Source organism: Pinus tabuliformis, chromosome Q (assembly GCF_031772625.1).
Source record: "Pinus tabuliformis cultivar Carrire ecotype Pingquan chromosome Q, CPIR1, whole genome shotgun sequence".
Lineage (NCBI taxonomy): Eukaryota > Viridiplantae > Streptophyta > Pinopsida > Pinales > Pinaceae > Pinus > Pinus tabuliformis.
The window spans coordinates 723246888-723270811 of NC_142296.1; positions in this window are offsets into that span (position 1 = coordinate 723246888).

Sequence of the window (23924 nt, forward strand, 5' to 3'; positions counted from 1 at the left end):
AGGTAGGGATCTTGTCAAAAAGAATGTTCCACATCAATAAGCGCGCGCATGGTGCTGCCTTAAGCTTCCAGAGCATTCTCCAGGTGGGGAGGATATCCGGAGGCTTGAATGATTCCATGAGCCTTAAATATCCCTGTCTCGGGGTGTATATTCCATGCTTGGCAAAGGCCCAGATGATCTCGTCCGGTCCTTCTGTGAGCCTGATGTGTGCCTGGGTGAGGGCGTCCGTATACTCCTGCCATTCGTGATGCCACTGTACAGGAATCTCCAACACTTGTGCTGATGTCCATGCCTGTTGGAGAAAGGTGGAATTTTCGTTATCGCCAATGTGCTTGATGTGAGATACCCCTCTGCCATGTAGATATCTTATAAGGTCTGCAGATAATCTATGGGCATTGCCACAGCCGACCCACGGGTCCAATCCAATTCGAACTGCATTACCTTCCCTTATACGCCAAGTTATTCCTTCTCGCAGCAGTGGTAATGAGCCTATGACTGCTTTCCAGATATTGGATATGTTATGGCTTGTTCCATGCTGCAGACGGAACCAGTCCATTACATTCAGTGGCTTGATGTATTTTACATGTGCAACTCGAGTCCAGAGACTATTAGTGGTGAGGAGCTGCCACCCAAGTTTGGCTGCTAATGCTCTGGAGAATAGATCAAGCCTCTTTATGCCCCATCCTCCCCATCTTTTGGGTTTAGCAATGGTGTCCCATTTAACCCAGGAAAAAAGCTTCCCCGGTTGGTGACCTTTCCATAGAAATCTACAGCAAATACTTTGGAGGCGACTCAATATACCTTTTGGTATCCAGGCCAAGGTCATCCAATAGACTAGAGTGGCTTTAATAACTGCTTTAATGAGAACCAATCTGCTTGCTCGAGAGAGATATTTGTGGTACCATACCTGTAGCCTTTTTTCCACTTTCGCTATTAGCCAAGTCCAGTCTGCTATCCTGTATCCGAGAGGTTTTAATCTAAAACCCAGGTACTTAATACCTTCCGTCAAGTTCAGGGAGGTGAAAGAGAAGCGCTGTACTGCAAAGTGATTATTACCTGTTACATAAATTAATATTTTTTTAGTGAATGAAAATGAGAAATGATTTCCTAGTAACAGGGATATCATGTAACTTCTGAGGAGAGAAGTTTATATATATATATATATATATATATATATATATATATATATATATATATATATATATAAACAATTACAAAACCCTAACTACCCTCCCCCCTAACCATGGAATGGTTTCCAGTAAAAGGAGGGGGAGAGGGGGGAAAAATTGTGCTGCAGAGGATGGGCAGTAGGAAAAAGGAAGGGGGCTTACCATGTCTGGTGATGATCATATGGTAAGGGCGCAGAGCGCGTGCAACTTGTAAAAGACTGTTAGTCTTTGAGCAAGCTAGGGGGGAGATTGGTCTCGAAAGACAATCTCATGGTCGGGTGGTTGACTAGCTGCAGAGAGCAGAGGTGACCTCTTTCTTTGAAACCACTTGCAGAAAGCGACACAGGTATGAGGCACTGACCTGAAACTAGAAAATGTTTAATTCTGTGAGTTACAGTTCTTCCTAGAATTATGAAAGAAGACTCAAAAAAGAAGAAGTGAGAACAGGTAATTCTATATAATTAGTTTTCGGGTAATAGTAGCGGTAAGCTGTCAAGAAGAGGGTCGAACTCAGTTAGAGAATTTTACAGTTAACCGTCTCTGTTTAGGCAATTTTCTTCAGGTTGGAAACTAAGACATGTATAGTAACACGGGCGTTAACAATATTTGTTAAAGGTTGGCAGAGTGATTCTGTCGTGAGGTGAACATACTAAATGTAATAACCAGTTTCGTGCATTAGAGAATGAAAGAAAATGAAACCTTAGGAAGACATTTCAAAATTAGGCTATCTATTCTAAGGAACAATAATAAACAAAAATGTGGAAATACTGTGCAATGTATAGACAAACCTGAAAATACGAAAGAGAACAGAACTGATTAAATTCCAGTATTATTTTTAGATGGCATGCAACACGCTAGGGCTGAGCCTTTCATTTAACAAAAAAAATATAAAGTAGAAAATGCCATCATTTGCCTCGCTGCGAGCTGCAACAACCTTAAAATATCACCAATCGAATACAAAGTTTATTGCAAGTTTTTAAGGTGCCACAAGAATGTTTCTCCCTGTATTAAGGTAGGGATAGAAACATTATGGGCGCGGTAGGAGGTCCGCTCCATGAGCAGTGTCTGAACTGTGAACGAACCCAAGAAAGCTGGGTTTGAAGCATGGCTGTGTATATAGGTTGGGTAGGGCTTGAAACCCTTCAGTGCTTAACTCTTCCATATTAAAACAAAGATAAGAATCTAGCAGTATATAAGAGCTATTGAAAAAGAAACTTAAGACGGCTGTTGAGGAGCAGGGTTTAGACCCTCTCAAACTGAAAGATGCATGCAAGTGGAACATGTCCAACCCAAAGTCGAATACATAAAATACCATAAAACTGTACATTTATTTGAATGCTAAACAAAATGCATTACATAATCAAAAGTTGGACGAGACCAAGAATTCTAGAAAAGGAAGCTACATCCAGATTTCCAGTATAGGCAAGTCCGCGGTGTGGCAATCTTTTAAACATGAATAAAACAAGGAGACCACTCTGTCTATAAACTCAATAGACCTTCACAGTAAATACAATACAGCTGTAAAGAGGAAAAAAATATGCCGCAAGCATAATGTGCACAGTTATGCATTAAGATAATACAACCTCAATGTCCGAGCAGTGAAACTCAAGTGGGACGCCAAACTCTAGTAAATAAGTTATGCATGCCATTCAGTGGGAACATGGAGCCCTTGAGGGGACACAAATACCCTCCACTCCAATATTTAACAGAATATAAAAATAAACCAGAAGGGCTACCATCCATTGGACACAGGAAAACCTCCGAGACAAACAGTCGAGGCCTCGGTCGGAAGGCTTTTCCATACCTGGAACCCTGGACATGCTGAAGGAGGGTTTCCTTTAGGCGAGTCTAGGCCACCGCATGAGGGACAGGCGCCCAGCCTGCATGAGAGCAAGCCACGCAACACAAAGTTAGACAACTGTGGAAGGAATGCGGATTGCGGTAGAAATATAGAAGAAAACCATCTTCGTTCTTTGACAAGAACTTACCCGCTAAAGGATGCTTCAACCAATGTATGAACAGCTCTCATTCTGGCGCTATAGGATGCCCTCAAATACCAAACCAACCTGCAGTTTGCATGAGCCATGAACAAGTCAAGGATTATTTCAGTAAATCGAAGAAGCACTTAGCCAAAAGAAAGCAGAACAAACAAAACTCTGTATCATTTGATTACCTAAAGGGTTTGGGTGACAAATCTGCCAGCAATTGAGTAGGGTCTAAAGGGTTGGCTCTCTGGAGCTGAATGCATGGACTGAACCAGAACAGGCCCGCAGAGAGCTGCCTATCCAAATGAGCACCATCACCCAAAGCAACCGATAGATTAGGTCAGAAACCCGCGAATGGCTGCCACCGTTGGATGGCAGAGGGCGATCTCCACCATAGATGAGGCAGGAAATACCACGCAAGCCGAGAGACTGGACAGCCTGCCGGCCTCGTATAGAACGGAGCAGGGCAGGATTAATTACACACGGTAACAGATAAGGAAAGCCATGTGATGGCGAAGGGACAAAAGGAAAAGTTACCAACTGTCCAATTGCCACATGGACAACATGCGAGATACCAAATCAGTGATTTAAATAATTTCTAAATCCAGTACGTTAGTACATAAAACAAACCAATGCCGCATGTCAAGGGGTGCATATGGTGATACTATGTGATTACCAATAGTTGAATGAGATTATAACTATAATGTGTAAACCACGGTAACGTTAGGACCATAAAAAAAATATTAAAAAATAATAATAATAATAATAATAATAATAATAATTAATTAATTAATAAAAAAAAAATTGTTACTTAGCATTGGAGTCATGACAAGTGGTATCAGAGCCCAGTTACAAAAACTGTGGCCTCTGGGAATTGAAACTGCCAAACAGATTGTGTACATACAATTTATTTCGTCTCTATTGAGTAATTAAAGAAAACAGATAATGTGTTGACCCTTCCACTGTTACTTGTCTTATGTTAAGCACAGGAAAACAGAAGACAGACAATATGAGGAGAGCAGACAGTGCGTCACGCAGGTTTGTGGCGGGTCAGGGACCTGCAACTGGTCCTGAAAATAGTCCCGAATTATGGGTACAGCTGGGAGAGGAGGCTCGCAATACCAATCTGGAAATTTTGGAGATAGTACAAGAGTTGAAAAATGAAATGGCCCGATTACAGGAAGATAATGCAAGGTTAACTATGGAACAGGAGAGGATTATAAAAAGCCTATCTGACAGACAGAATCAGCAGCCACCGAATCCCAATGCTGAGCAACAAAGAATGTCAGAAGAACAGAATCACCACACAGAACCCGAAGAGTCAAAAGGAAGGGAGGAGGAATGCTTTGATAATGCTTCCGAATAGCAGACATCCAAAAGGCAACAGATAGAGTTGCAAGGGGAATTCTGTAAAATCAAACCACCACACTTTGACAGAGAACAGGAGGAAGCAGCTGAGGCCTGGTTGATTAATATGAACAAATACTTCCAGCTATATGAATACGATCACAACCTCAAGGCGCGACAGGCAATTTATGAATATGATCACAACCTCAAGGCACGGTAGGCAATTTATGAATACGATCACAACCTCAAGGCGTGGTTGGCCATTTTCCAATTACAGGGAAAGGCCACCCTGTGGTGGGAAGAAGTTAAGATGGTAAGAGGAGTGAGCGAACAGAATATCACTTGGGAAAAATTTCAAAGATACTTTAAGGAAAGGTACCTGACCGAGTGCTTCTATGACGAGAAGGCAAGGGAATTTCATGACCTGTGGTTGGGGCAGCAAACTATGGACGAATTTGTCACTCGTTTTACTTCTTTGCTCCGTTATGTGCCTTATATTCGGGAGGAAAAAGCTAAAGTACAGAGGTTTGTCAGTAGTTTACCCTTGAGTATGAGGGAAAGAATCGAATTTGACAACCCAAAGACGATGGACGAGGCCATACGCAAAGCCTGAATTTGCTACCAGCAAAGCAAGCAGAAGGGAGAAATCCTGGGTAAGAGATGGGTCGATAAGAAAAGCAGCAAGCTGGCTGGAAATACTAAAGGTAATCGTGGTGGTGGTAACAAAGGATTCGCCAAGGGGAAAACCAGCAGAAACTCACAGAAGAATTCGCTCCGATTAAAGCCCCCCATTGAGTCCAGAACCAATGAACAACCTGGAAAAATAGACAACGAAGGGACAGCAAGGCCTCCAGTGCAATTTTGGGGCTGTGGTGGACACCATTAGGTGAAAAACTATCCCCAGCGAAAAGGAACCAAATAGTTTTCCCAGGTCTACGAAGCATCTACATTTGGCAATGTAGGACGAAGTATGCCAAAGATTAATGTCGCTTTGGATGATCGCCAGGCGGAGTACCAGTTGACCATGGTGGAATTCGAAGGTAAACTCTCAGACCTTGTTGTAACTGTTTTAATTGATCCTGGAGCTACGTTAAGTTATATTAGTCCTAGGGTCGTGGAACGTTGCAAATTGCAACCTGTTAAATTTAAGGACCCTTGGCTAGTACAGTTGGCAACGGGGGCAAAGAGATGGGTACTTGCTAAGGTCAAAAACTGCCCTTTAAAGATAGCAGGACAGCTAGTGATGGCAGATTTTAATGTGCTTCCCCTTGGTTCGTACGATGTGCTGATTGGAATGGACTGGTTAGAAAAAAACTGGTCCATAATTAATTGTAAAACTAAGACTATCTGTTATAAAGACGAGTTGGGAATAAAACAAGAGATGTAGGGAATTAAGCGGCCAGTGTAGATTCAGCCCATAACTGCCTCACAGTTAGAAAAATGCATTAGGAAGGGATGTCAGATTTATGCCATCCAAGTGGGTTATGCCAACTCAAAAGATAAAATAGCCACATTGGAGAACATTCCTGTGATACAAGAATTTGTTGATGTGTTTCCGGAAGAGATTCCCGGACTGCCACCCAAAAGAGACATAGATTTTACCATCGAATTAGTGTCAGGAGCAACCCCAGTATCCCAAGCACCCTACAGAATGAGCGTACCAGAATTGACGGAGCTGAAAATGCAATTACAAGAGCTGTTGGACAAAAACTACATTCACCCCAGTGTGTCCCCCTGGGGAGCCTCAGTATTGTTAATTAAGAAAAAGGACGGGACCCTCTGCATGTGTATGGACTACCGTCAATTAAACAAATTGACAATAAAAAATAAGTACCCTCTACCCCGTATTGATGAACTATTCGACCAGGTGAAAGGAGCAACAGTTTTCTCAAAGATTGATTTGCGATCAGGGTATCACCAAATCAGGATTAAAGAGGAAGACATAGCTAAGACAACTTTTAGAACACGGTATGGCCATTATGAGTTTGTAGTGTTACCCTTCGGGTTGACCAAAGCCCCTGCCACCTTTATGTCTCTGATGAACAGTGTATTTCATCGGTATTTGGATAAATTTGTGCTGATCTTTATTGACGATATATTGATTTACACTTGGACTATGGAAGAGCATCAAGAGCACCTCATATTAGTATTGAAAACCCTCTGAGAACACCAATTATACGCTAAGTTCAGTAAATGTGAATTCTTTAAAGAACAGATACAATATTTGGGGCATATAATCACTAAAGAAGGGATCGCAGTGGATCCTGAAAAGATAAGGACCATAATGGAATGGCCGGTACCCAAAGATGTGGCAGACATCTGATCTTTCATGGGGCTAGCAGGCTATTACAGACGGTTTGTAGAAGGATTTTCAAAAGTAGCTTATCCAATCACATCCTTACAGAAAAAGGGAAGAACCTTCAGGTGGACCCCTGAATGTCAAAAAAGTTTTGAACAACTCAAATACTTACTCACCACGACACCCATTCTAAGCATAGCCAATCCTAGTAAAGATTATGTGGTGTGCACTGACGCAAGTAAGGAAGGGGTAGGAAGTGTGTTAATGCAGGAAGGAAAAGTTATAGCATACGAGTCAAGAAATTTAAAAGAGCATGAGCAAAAATATTCTGCTTATGATCTAGAGTTGGCAGCTGTTATTCATGCCTTGAAAATGTGGCGACATTACCTCATGGGAAGAAAATTTCTATTATTGATAGATCACCACAGTCTAACCAATTATTTTAGCCAGCCCACTATAAATGCAAGGCAAGCACGGTGGGCGGATTTCCTAAGTGGTTTTGATTTTTAGATCAAGCATTTAAAAGGGAAAGAGAATCGGGTGGCGGATGCTTTGAGTCGGAAATTGCAATGCCTATATGAGATTTCTTGCAGTGAAGGGAAAAGCCCCTTCGGGGAAATGATTAAAAAGGCAGCCGAACAAGATGTTGTTTATCAACAAATAAAACAGCAAATTTAGCAACCAACTAGCAAAGAAAAACAACTGGATTATGCTTTGGATGCTGCCAGAATGTTGTATTACAAAGGAAGGTTGTACGTGCCCAATCAGAACAACATTAAAAATCTGATATTGGATGAGTATCATAAGAGTCATTACACTGGACACCCAAGATATCAAAAGACAATCACTGCACTTCGAAAAGAATATTATTGGCTGGGTATGAAGAATGATGTGGCTGGTTATTTGGCACGATGTCTGGAATGTCAACAAATTAAAGCAGAACACCAACATCCTGTGGGTTTATTACAACCATTACCCATCCCGGAATGGAAGTGGGAAACCATCTCTATGGATTTTATAACGGGTTTGCCTAAGTCAAAGAAAAATAACGACTCCATCATGGTGGTGGTGGACAAGCTAAGTAAGTCAGCACATTTTATACCAGTGCAATCTACCTACAAATTTGTGCAGATCACCCATGCTTTCATGCAAAATATATTTAAGCTGCATGGGTTACCAAAGACAATAATATCAAACCATGATGTAAAATTTACATCGGTCTTTTGGAAAACATTATTTGAAGAATTGGGGACTTAGCTAAATTTCATCATGGCTTATCACCCTCAAACTAACGGGCAAACTGAACAGGTGAACCAGGTGGTGGAAGATATGTTAAGAGCATATGTGATGCAGCAACGAACCAAGTGGGAGGACTATCTGCACTTCGTTGAGTTCACATACAACAATGGCTACCACACATCATTGCTAATGAGCCCTTTTGAAGTATTGTACGGGTGGAAGTGCCGCATCCCCTTGAGCTGGAGTGTACCAAAAAGATAGATTGATGTTAGGTCCTGAAATGCTTAAGGAGATGGAGGAATTGGTTAAAAAGGTATGTTCTAATCCGAAGGAAGCTCAGGATAGGCAAAAGAACTTCGCTGACCGGAAAAGGAGGTTTAAGGAGTATCAAGTCAGTGATCATGTGTATGTGAGAATTCGAGCAAAAAAGAGCACATTACAGTGGAGCGGGTGCACTAAGTTGGCACCTCGATACTGTGGACCATTCCAGGTCTTAGCAAGAATTAGGCCGGTGGCTTACCAGCTCGCTCTACCAAGTCACATACGAGTCCACAATGTCTTTCATGTCTCCATGTTAAAAAAATATGTTTATGACCCTAAACATGTGATCAAATGGTAGGATATACAGGTGAGAATTATCTCTGATAGATCAATCTAAATGTTTTCTTTTAAAAGAAACTGACTTAGGATGTTGCATGTTGCAGGTCGAACCGGAAGGAGAAATCTCGGTTGAACCGCCGAGCATCCTCGACCGGAGAGAAGTAACGCTACGGAAGCGGGATATTACCCAAGTTAAAGTGCAATGGCAGCACTCCGGGCCTGATGAAGCCACTTGGGAGGATGAAGAACTCATGAAATAGGCTTACCCAGGGCTGTTTATAACCGAAGGACATCAGGACGATGTCTAATTTCAGGAGGGGGAGATGTCATATCCCCAGAATATTGTAAATATTTTATTTACCATAGCTAGAAAAAGAAACAAACTGAAGGATGGTGATTATTACCTGTTGCATAAATTAATATTTTTTTAGTGAATGAAAATGAGAAATGATTTCCTAGTAACAGGGATATCATGTAACTTCTGAGGAGAGAAGTTAATATATAAAAAAAAAATTGTTGCAAAACCCTAACTGCCCTCCCCCCTAACCGTGGAATGGTTTCTAGGAAAAGGAGGGGGAGAGGGGGGAAAAACTGTGCTATAGAGGACAGACAGTAGGAAAAAGGAAGGGGGCTTACCATGTCTGGTGATGATTAGATGGTAAGGGCGTAGAGCATGTGCAACTTGTAAAAGACTGTTAGTCTTTGAGCAAGCTAGGGGGGAGATTGGTCTCGAAAGACAATTATGGTCGGGTGGTTGACTAGCTACAGAGAGAAGAGGTGACCTCTTTCTTTGAAACCACTTGTAGAAAGCGACACAGGTATGAGGCACTGACCTGAAACTAGAAAATGTTTAATTCTGTGAGTTACAGTTCTTCCTAGAATTATGAAAGAAGACTCAAAAAAAAAAAAAGTGAGAACAGGTAATTCTATATAATTAGTTTTCGGGTAATAGTAGCGGTAAGCTGTCAAGAAAAGGGTCGAACTTAGTTAGAGAATTTTACAATTAACCGTCTCTGTTTAGGCAATTTTCTTCAGGTTGGAAACTAATACATGTATAGTAACACGGGCGTTAACAATATTTGTTAAAGGTTGTTAGAGTGATTCTGTTGTGAGGTGAACATACTAAATGTAATAACCAGTTTCGTGCATTAGAGAATGAAAGAAAATGAAACCTTAGGAAGACATTTCAAAATTAGGCTATCTGTTCTAAGGAACAATAATAAACAAAAATGTGGAAATATTGTGCAATGTATAGATAGACCTGAAAATACGAAAGAGAACAGAACTGATTAAATTCCAGTATTATTTTTAGATGGCATGCAACACGCTAGGGCTGAGCCTTTCATTTAACAAAAAAAATATAAAGTATAACATGCCATCGTTTGCCTCGCTGCGAGCTGGGACAACCTTAAAATATCACCAATCGAATACAGAGTTTATTGCAAGTTTTTAAGGTGCCGCAAGAATGTTTCTCCCTGTATTAAGGTAGGGCTAGAAACATTATGGGTGCAGCAGGAGGTCCGCTCCATGAGCAGTGTCTGAACTGTGAACAAACCCAAGAAAGCTCGGTTTGAAGCATGGTTGTGTATATAGGTTGGGTAGGGCTTGAAACCCTTCAGCGCTTAACTCTTCCATATTAAAACAAAGATAAGAATCTAGTAGTATATAAGAGCTATTGAAAAAGAAACTTAAGACTGCGGTTGAGGAGCAGGGTTCAGACCCTCTCAAACTGAAAGATGCACGCAAGTGGAACATGTCCAACCCAAAGTCGAATACATAAAATACCATAAAACTGTACATTTATTTGAATGCTAAACAAAATGCATTACATAATCAAACGTTGGACGAGACCAAGAATTCTAGAAAAGGAAGCTACATCCAGATTTCCAGTACAAGCAAGTCCACGGTGCGGCAATCTTTTAAACATGAATAAAACAAGGAGACCACTCTGTCTATAAACTCAATAGACCTTCACGGTAAATACAGTATAGCAGTAAAGAGGAAAAAAATATGCCGCAAGCATAATGTGCACAGTTATGCATTAAGATAATACAACCACAATGTCCGAGCAGTGAAACTCAAGTGGGACGCCAAACTCTAGTAAATAAGTTATACATGCCATTCAATGGGAACATGGAGCCCTTGAGGGGACGCAAATACCCTCCACTCCAATATTTAACAGAATATAAAAAGAAACCAGAAGGGCTACCCTCCATTGGACACAGGAAAACCTCCGAGACAAACAGTCGAGGCCTCGACCGGAATGCTTTTCCATACCTGGAACCCTGGACATGCTAAAGGAGGGTTTCCTTTAGGCGAGTCTAGGCCACCGCATGAGAGACAGGTGCTCAACCTGCATGAGAGCCAGCCACGCAACACAAAGTTAGACAACTGTGGAAGGAATGCGGATTGCGGTAGAAATATAGAAGAAAACCATCTTCGTTCTTTGACAAGAACTTACCCGCTAAAGGATGCTTCAACCAACATATGAACAGCTCTCGTTCTGGCGCTGTAGGATGCCCTCAAATACCAAACCAACCTGCAGTTTGCATGAGCCATGAACGAGTCAAGGATTCTTTCAGTAAATCGAAGAAGCGCTTAGCCAAAAGAAAGCAGAACAAACAAAACTCTGTATCATTTGATTACCTGAAGGGTTTGGGTGACAAATCCACTGGCAATTGAGTAGGGTCTAAAGGGTTGGCTATCTGGAGATGAATGCATGGACTAAACCAGAACAGGCCCATAGAGAGTTGCCTACCCAGATGAGCACCGTCAACCAAAGCAACCAATAGATTAGGTCGGAAACCCGCGAATGGCTGCCACTGTTGGATGGCAGAGGGTGATCTCCACCGTAGATGAGGCGGGAAATACCACGCAAGCCGAGAGACTGGACAGCCTGCCGGCCTCGTACAGAACGGAGCAGGGTAGGATTAATTGCACACGATAACAAACAAGGAAAGCCATGTGATGGCAAAGGGACAAAAGGAAAAGTTACCAACTGTCCAATTCCCACGTGGACAACATGCGAGATACCAAATCAGTGATTTAAATAATTTCTAAATCCAGTACGTTAGTACATAAAACAAACCAATGCCGCATGTCAAGGGGTGCATATGGTGATACTATGTGATTACCAATAGTTGAATGAGATTATAACTATAATGTGTAAACCATGGTAATGTTAGGACCATTAAAAAAAAATGTTACTTAGCATTGGAGTCATGACAGAGGAGAGTGGGAGGAAAGAGAGAGAGGGAGAGAAGGGCAATAGAGAGAGAAGGGGGAGAAAGAGAGGGAGAGAAAGAGAGAGGGAGAGAGAGAGAGAGAAATATGGAGAGAGTGTGTGTATTTTTGGGGGTGAGATAGAGAGAGGGAATAAGAAAGAAACACATAGATACAAATATAGATATTTAGTAGTATTATATAACTAGCCTAAATCAATCTTCAACCCAGATCGATCAATCCATGGATCAAATATCTCGAGGTGTAAACCTTTTCTCAAGTTTTAAACTCAAAAAGAGGTTTGCACCTCCAGAGATTTTATCCCTCTCGGCACTTAATAAATCCAGGTTTAAGATGGATCTAAAATAATAGAGTTTTAATAATATAATCATTTTATCATTTTAATTAAAAAAATTATTAAATTCATCTTTGCTATATACATCTATATCTACATCTATACCCTTCATAACACCATACTCCACCTATACAATATAATTTTTTACATTATTAATTGCAATTAGAATCCCTCATTTTTCCTTATATGTCTTAATCATAACAAATTTTAGATTTCATATGTATATTTATTCCAAATTTCACTAACTCTACTTAATATTGGATCCAATAGTTTAACTTTATATATTTTATTTTCAATTAATGTCATATGTATATCATATCTACCTTATATATACACTAACTAGTGTGTTTTTACATCACAAATTGCAATTTTTATCCCACATTTTTTTTTTAACTTATTGATAATTTTAATTGAAAACATACATTATATCTTATGTATTTATATTTGTTTCAAATTTCACCAATTTTACCTAATATTAAGTCTAGTAGTCAAATTTTATAAATTTTATTTTTAATTAATATCATAACATATCATATTTACTCTGTGTAGATTTAAATATGTAACTAGTACAACCATCTTAAAAATAGTAATGTGGTTGATATAGTCGAAGGCTTCATAAATATAACAAAAAAACCTATTGCAACATGCTTTACCAATGCACACATTTATGTGATTAACCATGTATAAAAAGATTATGGGTCAACTTTAACTTGAGAAAAAAAAAATTACACATCTTATTGTAAAATGGACCATTTTGCTAAATAATTTTTTCTTATATATTAATTTCCCCATATAATTAGAATATGAACTTATTAGAATTGGAATAATCTCAAATCCCTAGGAAATTGGTGGGCAGGAGCCACATGGCACGAATCTAATTTAACTTGAGAAAAAAAAAATTACACATCTTATTGTAAAAAGGTCCATTTTGTGAGATAAAATTTTCTTATATATTAATTTCTCCATCTAGTTAGAATATGAACATATTAGAATTGGAATAATCTCAAATCCCTAGGAAATTGGTTGGCAGGGAGCCACATGGCACAAATATAATTTATTAAATTTATTAAAAGTCAATACAACCTAACAAACTTTGTAATGCACTACAATCGTTAATAAACATTAAGACTAAGCATATGCCATCATATTTCCTTGAGAATTAATCTAGGTCATCAATTAAAAAACTAAAAATAAAAATCAACAAATCATCATCCACCTTAAGTTGAAATAAAAAACCTTTACCAATTAATATACTTAATATACCACATTAAAATTATAATAATAAGTATTATTCCCTAAAAACATATATACTATAATATATTATTAATATAAATTATATATTAATTATAATTATTAAGAATATGTGTGCGTTTTTTCAATTATGAATTGTAATTTTTATTCTATATTTTTCCTAACTTATTCTTACTCATGTTTTTATATTTCATATATTTATATTATTTTATATTTTACTAACTTTATTTAATATTATATTCAATTGTGTAACTTTATATTTTTTTATTCTCAATTAGTGTGATATGATTTAAACTTGCATAAGCCATACAAAAATTCAATTCACATTAAAATAATAATATAATATGAATACAAGAAGTGATGTCTTGAGATAATTAATGTATCTAACTAATGTATTTTAGACATATAATCTCTTGGTTGAGTGAATATATCAATCACACACCTATCTAGAAAGCTAACTAGTTGGAGAGAATTTGTCAAACAACTAGGCCTCAACAAACTCCTCAAGAATAGAGACGAACTCTTATAGTTGGAAAGCATCACAACTAAGACAAGTAGGAATTATGTTTTTCAAGTCCCCCTTAATGACTACTTTTCTCGATCTCAATCAACAAAGTCTAGTTGTGGTCCTGGTGTTTACAAACATGAAAAAAAAATGTTGATGTCCATATAAAGGAATAACCATCCACTACAATGTATGGGTACCTAACTATACAACCGTCAATCTACTATGATGATATTTGAGTACATGGTTCAATCAACCATTATATCTACATACATGTGCCTATCCCTGTAAGTCCCCCTCCATCATTATCATTTTGAAATCTTCTAAGCTACTAACTTCATCAAGCTATCTTTTGACCCTCATAAAGGTGTAGTTGGAAAGTTGGATTCCTGAGTTCCACTCTCGAACTCCAGAATCATGGAGCTCCCGAAGTCGGTTACAAAACAACGTCCCAAGTTGTCGCAGAACCTCACTAGAAGACCACTCTCACATCTTCAACAAATGATAGATCCTTCCCTAGATCCGCAATTGCCAAAGTATCTTGACAACCATCCATGTTGAGCTTTTACCTGCACTTGATTCCTTCTATAAATCACTTCAAACAATTAAACCAATTTTCTCACCTCTTTCACATTGTTTAACTACCCTGGTTTAACTTCATTTCAAGGAAAGGGACCATATAAAATCAAGTATAAACTTGTGACCAAGTAAATTAATCATAGGCTTCAAGTTAACATTAATCTGGAACATTAAATGTTCGTGCTTGGCCCTCATCTTTGGAGATATATTAAAATTCATAAAAATCTTATTCCTTGATTAGGAAGTAGACTCCCTTGGGGTTTGCATGCCCTTTGCTATTCTTTCCATGACCCGCATTTGCTAATATGCTAGCATGAACAACCTAAATCCCAAGGTTTAAACTATTGATTTATGGTCGTCGGACACTAAAAAAATCCAATCAGTGTCTAATCCAGAGCTGACACGATCCATAATAATTTACAAAATCCATTTATGTTGGGATCGAGTCAATTTACATGTTGGGTTTCCAAGGAAATTTTTGACTGGATGGACAGCTTTACGCTCACAGCACCATCGAACAACGTTCTCCAACTACTTCAAACGCTTCACGTTGCAGTTGCACAAGTCAACAAAGTTCACATCGGTCTCTCCTTAATATGTTAACTCCATTTTATGGCTCTTTAGTTGTATGGTGTTCGACTTATGGCACAACTCGAAAACGCACATGCAACTCTCATGCATGGCATCAAGGCATACACAATACCACTTCTTCAACCTCTTAGTCACAAGATCTCTGCAGTAAGAGTCGCTCTCCTAATCCATGGATCGAACTCTTCAGGGGGCAGCGCCTAACGAGCCATATATCAAGTATTAAATGCACCCGGAGATGCACGCGACATAACTCGTTAACACGTAAAATGCAAAACTCTTCACTAAATAAAAAAAGGCATTTTGCGTGTTAACGAGCTATGTCGCGTGCATCTCCGGGTGCATTTAATACTTGATATATGGCTCGTTAGGCGCTGCCCAAATGCACGACCTTTCCCACTAGTCCGTCTAGTGCATCTTGGCAATATCTATCTCCAGACGATTGGCTCAATTTTCAATTGGCATCAATGCCGGTCAACAAGAAGGAACACATACATCGGGGAAATTCCTATGCCAACACCAATCTAACACAGACTCTGAAATGGAGGTCGGGTCGAGGTTAAGACATGCATGCTTCCGTTATGACTTGGACAACCATCGACTCATTGAACCACACATTGGTCGCTTGATCCACCCACACGGTGACAATATTTGAACAAATAAATCATCTAACACACACAATATTATACCCTCTTATTTCCCTTGGCTTGGGAGGGGCCAAAGCCTAGGCCCATACGAGCTCTTATACCAATTTAAACCTGTATAAGCCACACAAAAATTCAATTCACATCAAAATAATAATAAAATATGAATATAAGAAATTATAGCTTGAGATAGCTAATCTCTTGGTTGAGTGAATATCTCAACCACACACCAATTTAGGATGCTAACCAGTTGGAGAGAATATTTCGAACAACTAGGCCTCAACAAACTCCTAAACACTAGTCCTGTAGTTGGAAAGCATCACAACTAAAAAAAGTAGGAATTATATTTTTCAAGTATATGTGCATCATATCTAGCCTATATAAATTTCAACATATAATTAATGTGATAATAATAAATATTTTTCACCTTAATACATATATATACCATAATATATTAGTAATTATAAATTACATAATTATAATATATTTTTAATAATGGTTAACCATGTGCATTTTTTTCTAAATGATTATAAGTTCAAATCCATAGTAGGTAGAGTATATACATTTTTATAACATTTAGTAATGTGACCAATATGTTCTTGTAAACCAAAAAATATTATCACTAATATCTCACTTTATATTAACTTTAAAATTATATATATATCTATATCTATATATATATATATATATATATATATATATATATATATATATATATATATATATATATATATATACGTCAATTAGATTTATCCAGGTGGTTTGGTGGTTGGGAGGAATAATTGGGATCCTCTCAACCTAACTTCAATTTCTACAAGTGACATGATGGACTTTGGTGTAATGGGTCAGAATATGTATATTCCTCATTTGGAATATATAAATATTTATCCATCAATATATATATATATATATATATATATATATATAGAGAGAGAGAGAGAGAGAGAGAGAGAGAGAGAGAGATAAACTATGCTAACAAATATTGACCCTTGCCACTCACTTAAAAATATGTTGAATATCCTTCACTAATAAGCTAAGATGAGCTTGAGATGTTTAAGATAAAACATATTTAATTCATATCATGTATGATAAAAAACTACCAAACACTTAACCTCAAACCCGTGCATGGATTTTTACACTCTTTTATGGTGGAGTGTAGAATTAGACATAAAAGTCATAAAAATTGACTAAATTATAACTTTATTTTAAATAATAATAATAATAATAATTGTTGTTATTAATTTTAATATTGGAGCAACACTCGATAAAAGTTTTAAATGTTTTATTTTACCGCAAATGACTTGGTAAAACTATGGGCCAAGTAAAGGCCTAGGTGGATGGTAAAACAAAATGTAATTTTATTCAATTGAAATTATTTTTTAATAAATAATACAAGCTATGGATAGCCATAAAATTACAGGAAAAAGTGTTAAAAGAGAGTTTCACCTACTAGACAATTAATACATGTATTCTTCTCCCTAAAGGATAAACAATCTCAATTGGGACAAGGCAGCCAATAGGGTGAGAGGGAAGAAAACTTGAGGTGACCTTGGAGACTTTGTACCTGGTTGAAGGAGGTCCAAGAGAGGAGTTGAAGCTTCAAGCTTTGGAACATGAAACATGTCGTTGTTGAACAATGGAAGGACACTACCAATTAGGGTATCCTTGAGCTGGTGGGTGGCTAGTGGGATCCTTAAGACAAACTTGTGAGTCTGAGTTCCTGGGCTGGATTGGAAAGGTCTTGATGCCTCTGGACTGATGTGACTGGGTCACTGTCAAATAATTGCTCTGAGAAGAAACTGGCTTGGGGGGAGTTCTTGTGCAGACATAATATTCATCGGTTGGCTGGAGCACTCCCTTTCTTGGTGATTTTGTAACTGGTCTATATTGAGGAAAAGATAAGTATTTTGGTTTGTTGTGTATTATTTATTTCTATCTAATGATTAGATGTTATTGTTTGTTGGTGAATCTATTTCAAGAAAAGAGAAAGTGTGATGAGAATTTACTAACTATAATTGTTATTTGAGTTAATTTCAAAAAAAAAACTTTGAAGCCAAGTTAGTTATATGGCCAAGTTGGTTAACCAACAGCCTAGAGAAATAGTCCTGAGTTCAAAAAAGAATGCTAGAATAATTAATAGTAGGTCCTGAGGTTAGGTCCCGCCAAGAAATTCCAGATCAGTAAGAAAAAATATAAAGGGAAAGAAACAACAAATACTAGTTATTATAAAATTGAATTTTGTAAATTGAGTTCTCAAAAATGAACTTTGTAAGTAAACAAACCATATAATGTTAAAATATTATAGTAGGGACTATATTACAATTTAACACAACCAAAAACAAGTATTATGTGCAAAACAACTACAATAATGATAATGTTGTATAGTTATTAATCATAAGAGTAATAATTCCACCCAAAATAATAGGTCAATGGGTCATTACATGCCTTAGTATAGGCCCATATATACCCAAAGGCTGAAGCTTAAAACTTATAAAAGACTTCCAGATTTTTAAATGTATAGGCAAGCTTCTGAAAATAGTAATACAACAACAAAGAGTTTTACATGCAAATGTTTTTGTAACTGATGAGGCTCATCAAGAGGTAAATTATATGGACCTTAATGCCACTCTCCAGCTTATTAAAATCAACTTTCCTCACATGTATTTACATGTTTTGTTATATTTTGCTTAGTGAGAAGGGTAAGATGAGATGTTATGTCATGTGGCCTAATGTGCATTAATTACAAGATTTGGAGCAATTTTGGCTAATTTAAGCGCAGGAACTCGAAGTAGAAGGGCAAGAGTGACTTTAGGAGATTGGATATCCCTCCTTAACTCCTCACTCACTCCAAGATTCCCCCACCAGATCGCATCAGCTCGGAGTTACAAGCAACCAAGCCATTGAAATTATTAGGAGCCAGGCCAGTGATAGTTAAAAACAAGTTGATCTCGAATTGGGAGCCAAGCCTCCTTAAATTTAAGGAAGTTGTTGGTAGCTTCAGTTGTGTAAATAAGAAGGCCTAAAGCCTCATTAGAATTTGACTTTTTTTGTTTTAGCCAAGAGGCATTTTCGAGCTAAGACATTGTGACTGATAACTCTTATGTATTTTTGATATTTTAATGAAAATGAAAAGCATTCCCTTGATCCAACACTGAGTTGACTCAGAGGGATGAAGCTCTTGGGTTAGGGCCCAACCCTAGCAGCAGAGGTTCCTCTTTCTATACATGTATGCTTAGATTACATTCATAGTTAGCTGCTGAAGTGATTTTGGTTTTGTTTAATCTACAAGTATTTGGATGATTACTTAGTTTTCTTCCATTTATGGATAGATAGATCAGTGGTACAATAGTGACAGTAAACAATTCAGAAAAGCTTGTGATAGTGGCCTTTGCCTCATCTCCCTTATGGGATCATGGGTTGAGGGTTCTATTCACATAGTCCAAAAATAGATTTTTTGTGTGATCACTACATAACTTAGGATTTCTTATTGAATAGATCATTATCTCTAAATTCATTAGAAGTATCTGAAATTTTCATTTTGACTTCTTGAGTTTGTTATGGTTTAGAATCACTTCCATTCATAAACTTAGCCATTAGCTATTAATAACTCTGTTTTTCCTACATTCAACTCATCTTTTACGTGTATAAATGAAGTTGTGCATACATGAAGAAAAGAGTGTATGTTGTTGCAGAAGATTCTGATCTGCAGGGAGACCTCATCTCATTTGCCTCATCCAAGTCTTCTCTACCTATGCTACCAAAGTCCTCCAAACCCTAATTCAAATTCTTGTTTTGTAAGCAAAGTGGACATTTTCCTTGAGCAAGTTCAACCATCTTGAAGCCTTGGACTGAGCCTTGGGTAGTGTGCACATTCTCTATGCCTTATTTCCTCATCAGACACCTTTCCCACACTTCATTCTTCCTTTCCTACCTCCTTATAATATTTTGGCCTGTTTCCTATCGTAAAACAAGGCATCCCATAGTAGAACTAGGACATCCTGTAGTACTATAGGAAACCCTGTAGCAGCCTGTTTTAAGCCCAAATTGAGAAGAAATGGTCATATGAGCTTAGGTTAGGCCTCCAGTTTGCTTCCATACCCTTGACTCCATTCCAGACATGTTTCCCCATACCTGTCTCCCCTGCCAAAGAACAAATTGGTTAAATTAGCATTTTCATTCACAAAATTGAAAATCAAAAAGGATTTTTCTGCAATTTCTACATTAGCACATGCATGCAGTAGTCACAATAGTTCTTAGATAAAATTCCATGTTAAGTTGGTCCAGATAACTAGATTTCATATACAAGGTTAAGTTAGGTCTCTTTTGCAAGCAACATGTGTCGATGCTTAGCTAGATGATTTCATGTCACTTTATAGCACCTTCCAATTTAGCACTTTCATTTCCAAGAGTAGGAAAAATTCCTTTTTTGCATTAAGAATAATTTTCCCTTTGCCATTTGGTAGTTAGACTCCTTCTACTCAATAAAACACTGGTTTGAAAAATCCTAGTGGTATATCGCCCCAGTTGAAAAGTGACAAGAGTATACCATTGCATCGACTGTGTATACAACACTGTCACCTCCAAGTTTGTATGAACCTCGAGTTGATGAAGTAAAGTTGGTAGCCCTAAGAGTTGCAACATTATTGTTGCAATATTGGTGCTCATCACTTTTTGGTGTCGTTTCCAGGTGGTGTCTAAGTAGATGTGATTCTTGCTTTCTGCAAAGTAGTTCCATTTAACAAATAGTTTCAATCTTTGCTTTCTTTTCAATTCTAAGTAGTTCCATTCAACAAATAGTTGCAATCTTTGCTTTCTTTCCATTCTGCAAGTAATTATGAAAAAGGCACTGAAAAAATAAATAAATAAATAAATAAATAAATAAATATATATATATATATATATATATAGATATATATATATATCTATATATTAAAAATAATAATAATAATAAAAAGAAATAATAATTCCTTTCATGCCTTGTAGGAGTAGAGACAACTTAGGGAATTTTTTTCCAAATACCCCCACTGCATCTAATAGCCGACCTTCTTTATTCTTCGGTGACAGTGAACTAGAGGACCCATTAGGCGCCTATTGGGGAAGAAGAAGAAGAGGCCATTCCACCAACCTACACCATGGTTGAAAATAGAAATGGGATTGAAGACAGAGGAAGAGCTGAAAATAGAGCTGAGGGTGCTTTTCCTATTAGAGAAATTAATGAATATGCTAGGATGAAAAGCATAAGCCCCTCTGCCCTTCCTCACTTCCATGGCTTGACCTCAAAGGACCTGAATATCTTTTTGTTTGAGTTTGTTGTCATATGTCGAACTTATGATTATACCTCCGATGACCAAAAGTTGAAATTGTTTCCATCCACCCCCAAAGATGAAGCCTTGCCTTGGTTCACGGGGTTGCCTAGGGACAACATCACTGCCCGGGATCATATATAACAAGCCTTCAACAATAAGTATAGGAACTATTGTAGGTCCAAAGATACCAAAGAGGAAATTTTTAGAATGACCTTGGGACATGATGAATCTTTGGAAGATTATGATGAAAGGTTCCAACTCAACTAAAAAAGGGTCAGGTGCACCCTCGATCCTGAATCAATTAAGCTATTCCTTCTTAGAGGGATCAAAGAAGGTCTCCTAGAAACCCTAAACATGATGTCATGATGGGACATCTATCAGTTACCCTATGATGATATCAAGACAGTTTTCAAAAATCATTCTAGGGTAGCTAGAAAGAAGGGTAGGGCTAGTCAAGCTTTGGCCAATTCATCCTCCTCCAACACATCCATAAATAGTGAAATTGGGAACATGATGGAAGACTTCAAGAGTGAAATGTGGCATACCCTTGCTCTGCAAATAGACACCACGTAAATCAAGAGGAAGCAGGAGGAAGAAGAAAGAGCCTTAGCTGTCTTTTGCCCTAGATGCACCAAAAGGCACCCTAAAAATGAATTTCCATTGAATATTATAAATATCTACTCAGTTTGTGAGGAGAACCACTCCACAGACAAGTGCCCTTTGCTACTTGGATTGAAATATGTGTATCAAGGAACTGAAGGGGTGACTGAACAACTCTTCTATATCAACCAAAGGAGGCCTCAAGGACCTTGACCATACTAGCAAGGAATGCAAGGGACATCCTATTCATATTAAAACCCTGACCAGAATGCATACATTCTCCCTTGGTGCCCTCCTTCTCATCCTTCATGGTCCACACCTCCCTGGTCTTTTACACCTCAATACCATTCCCAACTTGCCAACCAACCATTTTAGCCATATACTCCACCACAACCTCAGTGGAATGCACCATCCCTAGGGCGGAGCCCCCCATACAACCAATCTCTAGCCTTACTGCCTCCACCTCCATCTCAACCACACCTCCTTCACCCTGCTCCACCTAACCAACCTAAGATGTCTTCTCAACCAAATCCGAACCCGAACAATAGACAGGCACAATAGGTCTACAGTGGGGAAACATCTTACCCTACCTATGTTGTGGAAATTCAAGAAATCAACCTCATGTATGGAAGAGTGCTTCCACATAATCAACCTCCATCTCCACCTGAGAATCTTGAAGAGGAAAAGGAGGAGACTGTCCCTCAAGGGAATCCACCTCCTTTTCCTAAGATATTAATCCACCCTATCCAACACACCCAAGAAGAGACTGAACTTCTAGGTGAATTGAAAAACTTGCGTGTTAATATCCCGCTCCTCCAAGCTATCAAGGATGTCCCCATATACAACAAGTTAATCAAAGAAAAATGCTTCAAACATCTTTGGAGGGCAAAGAAATACACCCCTACCATTAATCTCAATGGACAATTGTCCAACTTAATGTTGGGGCAGATGATTTTCCTGAATTATCTAGATCCTAGAAGTCCTGTGGTAGATGTTCACTTCGATGGTATCATTTTCCCCCACACCTTGATCTATCTTGGGGATTCCATCAATGTGATGACTAAGGAGACTATGCTTAAACTAAATCTCTAAGGATCATTAAGAAAGACCACAACAATATTACAGCTTGCAAACAGGTCCATAGTAGCTCTTGAGGGAGTTGTTGAGGATGTGATGGTCTCCATTGATTCCTGGGAATACCCTGCGAACTTCTTAGTTGCCCAACCTAAGACCAAGTTCAATGGTTATCCTCTCATCCTTGGAAGGCCATGGTTAGCCACTACTGATGCTTACATTAGTTGCAGGGCTGGGAATATGACCATTAAAAGTGGGCATTTGTCCAAACAATTGGTCTTGTACCCTCTTGCCCAACCATCTCTAGAGCATGACTTACCTTTATGGTTAGAAGAGTAGGAGGAACATGAAGTCTACTCTTCCCCAATCTGTACCCTAGATGATATTATAGGAGGGGGGTAACCTGATGAAGACGACCTGATTGAGAAAATCCTCCAAAATCATCCCCCCAGCACCATGTCTCTTGAGGATTTTGTGAAGAAAGTTGAAGATAACCCTTGGACTGATTTGTGCCTAGCTAAATCAAGTCCTACTCATGTCAAGATGATAGAATTTGGTACAGAAAGAATATTGAAAATAAACCTCTCTCTCTCTCTGCACATCAGGAAGAGGAGTTATGTGACATTCTAAGAAAGCATTTGGATGCCTTTTCCTAGAGTTACAAGGAGATGAAGGGAGTGCACCCTTCGGTGTATACTCACCAAATTTACATCAAGGAAGGCTTCAAGCCAATACGCCAGAGGAGAACAAACCTAGCACTCAAGGATATAGTCAAAGAAGAATTTCATAAGTTGTTGGATGTAGGGTTCATTTTCCCATCTCAGATAGTGAGTGGGTATCTCCTCTGGTTCTGGTTCCAAAGAAAAATGGGAAGTGGAGGATCTGTGTGGACTATAGAGAGCTAAACAAATCCATAAAAAAAGACCATTTCTCTCTACCTTTCATTGACCAAGTATTAGATGGTCTGGCAGGAAAGAAGTTCTTCTCTTTCCTGGATGGATTCAGTGGTTACAGTCAAATCCAGATCAGCCCAGAGAACCAAGATAAAACCAACTTCACCTGTCCTTGGGGTACCTTTTCTTATAGGGTCCTTCCTTTTGGATTATGCAATTCCCCTATGACTTTTCAAAGGGAAATCCTAAGCATCTCTGTAGATCTAGT